This window comes from Electrophorus electricus, chromosome 2, assembly GCF_041902795.1.
Source record: "Electrophorus electricus isolate QZ-2024a chromosome 2, ASM4190279v1, whole genome shotgun sequence".
Lineage (NCBI taxonomy): Eukaryota > Metazoa > Chordata > Actinopteri > Gymnotiformes > Gymnotidae > Electrophorus > Electrophorus electricus.
Genome location: NC_137498.1, coordinates 42,375,019 through 42,384,234, shown reverse-complemented (window position 1 = coordinate 42,384,234; position 9,216 = coordinate 42,375,019). Strand labels below are relative to the sequence as shown.

Sequence of the window (9,216 nt, the reverse complement as noted above, 5' to 3'; positions counted from 1 at the left end):
AGCCAATCACATTATCTAGTGCTAAACAGTCAAAGAAACACATCCTAGAATAATTGTTATTTACATATGTACATTTCCCTCATCTGTAGTTTTGCCTTGATCTCTCTCTTGAATTGACCCAGTCTGTAAAAGTAGTCAGACCCCAAATAGTCAGCACACACACATGTTTTGCCATCAAAAATAAATGTATCCGTTCAGCTCTTCTGTCCTATGAGGCTGGGGGATGATGTAGTACTCTGTGTGGTATTTGCAGCCAATCAGAGAGCAGAACCTGTGCTTAGCCCTTAGCTCTGATATGATGCTAGCGGGTCTGGTGCTTGTGAGAAAAAATTGGCACACTGTAACAAAAGCTGAAGGCAGCCAAGTGACTGTCTCAGTCACACACACCTTCTCAAAGGTTGTTCTCTAGCCGTGGGCAGGATAAAAGTTCTAAAGTCTCCATTAGTGACTTGTGTATGGGCGCCAAATCTGAACAGCTTGTTTAGCCCATGTTTTCTGACATAGGCAGCCCTCAAGAACTTGTGTTGTCTTTTTTGTGGGCTGGTATGCATTCCAGATACCCAATTTTTCATATGTCCCCTTTGAAAGGGTTAGCCTGCACACTGAAATGCTACCACCTCTTCAATCATCAGTTACAGCTGAAGTTGGTTAAACTAGGCCAACTTGAAGCATATTTGTCAAACGAATTTACTGTTCACACTGCGCAACACATCTGGTGACAGCAGTACACACCATTCATGAACATCAACTGTTTGTTAATGATTAGTGATTGAGAAATGAAAAGGGGGAGAGAGCACCAACAATTATTTAATTAAGAATTAATAACTTGTATATAACTCATTCATAACATGTAAAATATTGATACAGTTCAGTTTAAATGAGTCAGTTCAAACATATAAATATAAATAAGTAAATACTTCTTTTTGCTTCATAAATTGAAGTGGGGTGGTGGGTGGGTATTTTGTGTATAGTGTGTATACACATAATAAAAATCTGAACTACTGTGTTAACCCTATGATAGGGTTGAGACAGTAGTTTTGATTTTAAGTTGAATCCCATAGTCCAAGACCTGGATAACTTTTGCCTGAGCCACACTAGTTATCTGGTGCACATGAAAGTGGTTACCACGGAAGCCTTGTGGATATGCAAGCAACTATACTCCAAACAAACAAATCAGATCCGGTCATTTCTGTAATCTGCAAATTTAAATCAGATTTGCTCTGCTGTGTGAATAAAGTCCATATGTCCTCAGACTGGTTTATTAAAAGGATAAAGTGTATTATTTACCAGCTGTAATCACAAACTGCCTTATATTTCTAAGTTCCTACACAATTCTATAATCGTGCTAAGATTTGTTTTTTTCTCAGTAATAGTATTTTCAATAATGACAGAAAAATACTGTATACATACACAGACCCATGCATGCCCACAAACTCAATGTTTCACAGTCACGAATAGTGACATTTCCTTGGTTACTGAGTGACTAGGTGTCTCACAGCCAACCTCTAGGGAGAGAAAATAGGTGATAGATAAAACGTATGTGAATTCTCTGTGTGTGTGTGTGTGTGTGTGTGTGTGTGTGTGTGTGTTTGTGTGTGTGTGTGTGTATGTGTGTGTGTGTGTGTGTGTGTGTGTGCGTGTGTGTGTGTGTGTCTGTGTGTCTGTGTGAGTGTGTGTGAGTGTGTGTGAGTGAGTGTGTGTGTGTGTGTGTGCATGCTCACTGTTCTGCCTCTGATCTATTGTGCCACCATCTGTGGGTGTATGCCTGGGGTCATGGCCCCTATATGACATCATCAATAGGAGACATCAGAAACGGGATGGTGCGCGGGGTAAATGGCAGAAGGTCAGATGACAACACACATGTGGGGGCCAATTTCCTTTACTGCCCCTGAGTTAGGAATCACAAGATTCATGCGCCATTTATCATCATTACTGTACAGAGGTGGAGAAAATGGAGTAGAATTTAGAGAGGGGAACTGAGAGGAGAATAAGACATTCATCACATTTACCAGGGCTAGAATCCTACTACGGTTAATGTTTCTGTGTCTTTTGAGGAATATCATCTAAGCACATGTGCACGAAAGATAACACTTTTGTTGCCTTAATCAAGCTCTCTCTTCTTCTCTTCTTCTCGTCTCCTCTTCTCTTCTCTCCTCCCTTCTCTCTTCTCCTCTCCTCAGTACCTCAACACCTACTTTAACTGGCTACTGCTACTAATTTTTGGGAACAGAAGCAAAACCTCAAACTGAGCTCATCCCAGAATGGCCATATAATTCTATACCTCTGCTATTGCTCTTTGCTGCGATGGTCCCGAGCTACACTGGCCTTGCATTCTCACTCGTGCCCTGCACCATGACTGGGCTTTCTAGCCATTAGATCGGTGTCAGGCTTGCATGGTGATAAGCGTGCAGACGTGTGGGATTTGATTATTTCGCATCTCACATTTCACCTTGAAACAGTTTTTCACACTGATCCACCAAATGCACTCGAAGATCCAGTATGACAGCTTAACTCCCCCTCAGTGGATCTCTTGAATGCACTTGAGCTAAACTATGTTTCAGCTCTGGCATTAAAATATCAAAGGTACCATTATTATACCATTATTTGGGTTTCAGTGTTTGATTATTTGTACCTTTGTCCAAGTGGCCCTACATGAACTCTACTGATATTTATAATTTCACCATTTCTCCGTGTTTTTTATTATCATGTTTTTATAAAGTTTTTATTATAAGGTCTAAAAACAGTGAAATCTTTTTTTTTTTCGTGTGTGTGTGTATGTCTGTGTGTCTGTGCGTGTGTGTACATGTGTTTGGGCAGGTTTTTAGGCCCATCTGACCATCTGCTGAGACAGCTGGGTGTATGTGTTGTTCCCTGAGTTGATTTGCTGATACAGGACTAAATGATTGTAAAGAGGGACAGAGGAATCGAGAGAGAGGCTACCCCATCCACACCCCCACACACACCCACACCCAACCCCCCACCCCTACCCACACCCCACCAAATTCCCCACTCCAACCTGCATCTGCAGCATCACTGAAAGGGCATGGTGGAGGCAGTGGCCCACATCATGGCTGCCTGATAACTGCTCTTATCTGGGCTCTAATTTTGGCCAGTTTTTTTAGGTTGCTGAAATGTCAGCATGCCCACATATAGCCTATCCTCTTCTTTTCACCTATCCTCCTCTATCTTCTCCTCTCACTTCCTCCTCTCACTTCCACTTTAAGTATCTAAACACCTTATTGTCAAACCCATGCTGACACTGTGACAGCAGCTTTTGTTCCTCTGAAACACCTTTGTTATAAGAGAGAGTTTGAGATTTCATTTGTAGCCACCTGAATTACAATACCTGGTGCTAAACTAAAAACTCAGCAATAGAGAGCTGAGCCAGTCCGCAACACAGCACTGCCTCACTTGTCCTCCGTTGCTGTTTTTAATGGATAGAACTCTTCTGTGCAACACTCTTTGAATGCAGAATGACTTCTGTTCCCTGAGCGTTTAAAGCTCCATAAATGGTGCTTTTGCTGGCTTATGACGTGTTTGGCCAGAGCCCACTCTCTCCTCACTTCTCTTTCAGTCATTCAGTACCAAGTTACACAATCCTGCTTCCAAACATACACAGTGTTGATCAAATGTGTTTCTGCATTATTGATGCTGTCTGTGACATAGTCCGCTTTTGCTGTTTTTGAATGAAAGAGTGTGTGTACGCTTGTGAATGTGTTGCCTGTGTGCACAATCATGGACTGCGTCACCTAATGCAGTTGCATAACGGTTGTTCATGAGAGAGGGTGAGTTCATCACAGAGAAGAAGGAATAGATGGAGAGAAAAGGAGAAGAAAGGAGAGATGAGAGTAGAAAAAAAGAGACAGGGGAGTTGCGGAACAGGGAGAAACAGATGCATGTGTGTGAAGATGTCGATACAGTGCATGTTCATGCCATTCACTTCTATGCACAGCACTTTCAAAGTCTCTGCAGAAAGTGTGCTGAACTCAGCCAGCCATGTCAGGGGCTCGCACAGTGCCGCTTACCCCAGCTCACTCTGAGCAGATCAGTCAGCCAATGATTAGCAGTCAATAATGTAATATCATTATGTCTATAATGAGGCCATTGGGTGAGTATGATAATACAATACCTAGATAAGTCTAGTTTCACTGGACGTTCATGCACAGTATTTATCTCACAAGTGTTGACAGTATGAAATCTAAAATGCTTGGACATCTCTGAAGGAAGCAGTGGTCTATCTGAGTGGTCTTCTGTGTCTTACTGATGAGGAAAATGTCTTGGTTCCTAAAAAGCTGCTAAATCTGCTGTGTAAATATTAGTACACTTTGTCCTTTGCAATTGTTAGAGACAGTCATCTAACAATAAGTGTTAAACATAAAGTCCCATGGATCGCTTATTTGTCAGCAACAGTAAAGTACTCATTCATAAAGGACTATAAGTTTATCCTTTAGAAAATAACATAGGTAGGTCTTTTCCCCCCCAAAGTGTTTCACTGCAGTGTCTGAGAAATCACTGATATGTTAAAATGTAGCAGATTCTTCATGTTAGTTCATATAGTTAGCTAACCTAAATTGCTAGTAAATATGGATGTTTGGTTGCTAATGGTGCCTCGTCATACACAGCCAGGCCACTAGCCCATATCAGTTCATATCAATAATCATTCTTGGTGGTTTAATCCTTCTGTATCATTCTTAACATTATGTGATAAGCAGGAACATGTCAATCACTTTCACAAGCAACAATTTTCTCTATCTTCTCAATTCACTGCAAACCACTTTGTGTGTAACTTGCTGCTAGCTTAGCAAGACACCTAGCTAGCTACCGGACAAATGTGCCACCTGAGATTATTCACAGGATATGCAGGAAATACCTTTCGAAAATGTAATCCATTTTAATTCATAGTTTAGATATTCAATAATATCAGTGGTTATGATATCTTGAATTATATTTTTTGAACACTAGTTTCTACAGGGTCTGTTACAAATAGTACTTTGATCAGATCCAATTTGAGTAACTTGTCATATATGAATGAGGATGTGGTTAGTGAAAGGAAAGGACATGATGAGTGATTAGTAGTTTGATTCTGATAATGATGTAATTATAATCTTACTGCAAATATTTTTTAAAAATCATATTGTGTGCTAGGTTCAGGGCACAAGTCTGTGTGTGTGTGTGTGTGTGTGTGTGTGTGTGTGTGTGTGCGCATGTGTGTGCGTGTGTGTGTGTGTGATAAATGTACAGTGATTGTTTGTTCTGGTGTCATCTGCACCCATGATTATCAGCATAATAAACTCTTTTGTTTTCCTGTGTGACGTCATTCCCTGAAGTGATCGTGTGTGTGCGTGCGTGTGTGCGTGTATGTTTGCGTGTGTGTATGCATGTGTTTGCGTGTGTGTGTGTGTGTGTGTGTGTGTGTGTGTGTGTGTGTGTGTTTGCATGTGCATTTGCATGTGTGTTTGCGTGTGTGTGTGAGTGTGTGTTCTAATTTACGAATGGCATGTTTCATAAAGCCCCTCTGGCTCCTGGTGTCTTAACACTGTTCATCCTCTCCTCAGCTGAACAAAAAAATCAGACAAAAAACATACCAAGTTCCATAATCAAATTAGCAATTAAAAGGTATATATATATATATAATGTGTGTGTGTATGTGTGTGTGTGTGTGTGTGTGTGTGTGTGTGTGTGTGTGTGTGTGTGTGTGTGTGTGTGTGTGTGTTTGTGTGTGTGTGTGTGTGTGTATTTTATATAGTGCTTTCAACAACAGACATTGTCTCAAAGCAGCTTTATAGGAACCAAGTCTAGACCTTTAACAAGAAGGCAAGGGTAGCATGGAAAAACTCCTTGGAGCACTGGTAACTCTGGTTAACTGCAACCAAAACAGACCTAAAGTGCTGTACGTTAGTGTAAGAGAGTGGTTTGAAGATAGATCAGTATTGAAGTGTTTTAATTAGTTTTAATCTCATGGTGTAGTCTAATGTACATGTTTTTAAATAAAATACATGCTAAGTGAGAGAGATGTGAAGTAGAAGTTTATCATTTTTGCCCTTATATACTCACAGAGTATATGTAAATATGTAAATGATATAGCAAGTGCAACATGTTCAGACATGACATGATATTCAAATCTAAAATGAAACATTTATCAATTGCTCAACTCTGGATCTCAGATTATCTCAGATTGTTGTCTGAGATTGACTTTATGTATTTTGCACTTCTATGGATCAGCAGTGATCCCTGTACTACAGCATTCAAGATCATTGGTATATTGGACTCTAACCTACATTACTGTACTAGGATTTATTCTATGAGGAAATGACAAAGCACTTTTGTCTCCTAAAAAGATCATCTCTTAAATGCTGCAAACACAAATATAAATGTTGTCTCCCTCTCCCTCTCTTCCTGTTTGTCTCTGTTTCCCACTCAGTCAGCATCTCTTGGCCATGTCCCTACCGTAACAGCTGTATGGTTGCTGATCATATCCTGAGACCCAATTATCTTTTCAGTAGGGCCAGGTTTTGGAGTAAGGGCTGAGGAGTTTAGAAAGATGGAGTGTTGTAGGGGGGTAGCATGTGATCACATTAGAGCTGTTTTGATTACACTGAAAAGTTTGTGGTAAATTATTGAATATCAGAATTAAGAGAAGTGAAGGGAAGGTGGAGTGTTACTGAGCATAAAGTTATGTGGGTGTTTAGACCAACAGGCTTTTAGCTCAGCAACACTCAGTGTGAATAAATAAAAACTCTGAAAAAGAGCATCACTAAGCCCTGGTGTATTGATGCATGACTAAGGCATCTACTGTGTGTCCAGGGTAGAGGCTCACAAAAGACTTCATGAAAGGTGATATAGCTCGTTAACAGTTAATTAAGCAGTTAATTAACAGTTAATTAAGCAGTTAACAATGCATATTACTACTGTATGACCTATGCGGGCGTGTGTTTGTCATGTTCATGTGTATGTGCACATGTGGGCATGGGGAATGCATGAGAGAGAATGTATGTGTACGGTAGCTGGGTGTACTGGTGTGAGTTGGTAGGTCTGCAGCTGTCACTTTAGCCTCAGAGGCTCTTCTCTCTCTCTCTCTCTCTCTCTCTCTCTCTCTCTCTCTCTCTCTCTCTCCTTTTCATTTGTCTGATGTCTGATGTACATCTTCTCACCACATCTCTTCAGTTGGCTCTTGCTGAAATAATGCACCGTTTGCTGAACTCAAGCAGCAAAATGATGGCCCCTAATTCACATTACTGGACTCCTGAGGCTTGTAATCAAGAATAGCAAACAAGTGTGACATGGAAGAGACAGAGGGTGGTGGGACACCAGAGGGCAGAACCAACCAGAGGGCAGAACCAACCAGAGGGCAGAAGCAACTGGAGGGTGGGGCCAAACAGAGGGTGGGGCCAACCCAGCACATTACAGAGCTGTTGTCATGTCCTGGGTCTGTCTGTGTGATTTCCACAAATGTGAGTAGTGTTCCATAGTATCAGTGGCCTCTCATTGTCCAGGGAGCAGCCTATCCCAGCATCCTCTCTGAAGCAAACAATCAAAAGAGACAGAACATCGAAAACAGAGACTTACAGGACAGACAATCCATCACAGAATGTCTCTGCTACAAGCCCTGAAAACATTAATATTAAACAGGCTTGAGGTTTGATTCTAACCCCCATGTAAGCTATGAACACTTTAGTGGACCTTTAGGGGACCTTTAGTGCAAGTAAGGGCTTGAATCTACCTGATAGGGGATAACCTGAGAAAGGACATGTGGTGGGGCTATTTGGGTTTTTAGGATGTACTACAGTCTCTCTGTCAGTTAGAAGACCTGACTAAGTCTCTGAGGGGTGGAGACAGTATAGACTATGTGTGCTGCCTTGCCTGGGTGAATACCAGGGTCCCTCAGTAGGGTGTCTCAAATAACCATTTCTTCAATTCTTTACAGTGCAGATCAAATTAATTTTCTTTTGGTATCTAGTGAAGAGCACTGAGATTAGTGCTTTCAGGGAATGGGGACACACGCTGACACCTTTTCTGACCTACATGGCACATTATTTATTGCCCGTTTCAAATAGGACATAATTCAGCCCCATTTTATAGCATGTGAACCACTTGCATAACACTAGTCTATACACGCACACGCACACACACATGCACGCACACACACACACACACACACACACACACACACACACACACACACACACACACACACACACACACACGTGCACTGTATTTCTATAAGTGAAAGCAAGCAGACAGAAGGCCCACAGGCACTGTTGGTGTGTAACTCTACAGTTAAACTGAACTTCCTCTGAGATGTGCTGAGTTTAATATAGCATTAGGACTACAGCAGAGTTCCTCAAAACAAAACCTAGTTCCATTAAATTTATGACATATGTGGCACAGTAGCACTGTTTAAGATTAGCATTATTTACCTGTTCACATAGCAAAGAGATCAATCAGTACTGTGTTATCAAATTGGTATTTAATCCTACTTCTTGCATTCTTACGTTACAGATACATGGTGTATGTGTAATGGTTGTATTTGTGTGTGTGTGTGTGTGTGTGTGTGTGTGTGTGTGTGTGTGTGTGTGTGTATGTGTGTGTGTGTGTGTGTGTGTGTGTGTATGTGTGTATATGTGTGTATATGTGTGTGTGTGTCTAAGGACATGGAATCAGCTCTCTGGTTTTCTCCCTCTTTAACTATTTATTCTCAATCTCTATTATAAAAACAGAAATCTTTAGTATTGTAACATGTTTTCATCAGCTGCACTGTCTCTCTATTTCTCTCTCTACATTTTTTGCACATTCATACAATCACTCACCCACAATATGCTTGTAAATCACCCTAATAGACTAATTATTTGAATCTGTACTATAAAGCATAAAATTACAACAATGATATGTGGTAGTATATAGAATATATAATGTAAAAATGACTTATAAAACAGTATTTCACGAGTGTTCAGAGCTAGTGTGGCATAGTGATGAAGCCAGATAGCTCTAACTTGAGTACAAGGCAACAAACGAGAGACAACGAAACATACCTGCATAAAACCACTAATCTTTAATCTTTAATACTGTAACACCTTCTCAGCAGCTGCACCATCTGTCTCACTCTACAAGTAAAATCTATGTACACCAGTAACTAACAGCACTTTCTGCATGTTATGCTTGCTAGCTCACAAGATTGGCCTACAAAAAACAGCACTTCATGGTGAAAGAAAAATTAAA

The 9,216-nt window shown here is 40.7% G+C and overlaps 1 protein-coding gene across 2 annotated transcripts in view; it reads left to right on the top strand.

Moving 5' to 3' along the window:
• Positions 1-9,216, top strand: part of myo1g (myosin IG) — a 37,431-nt gene that overhangs the window by 26,458 nt on the left and 1,757 nt on the right. The window lies entirely within an intron of this gene.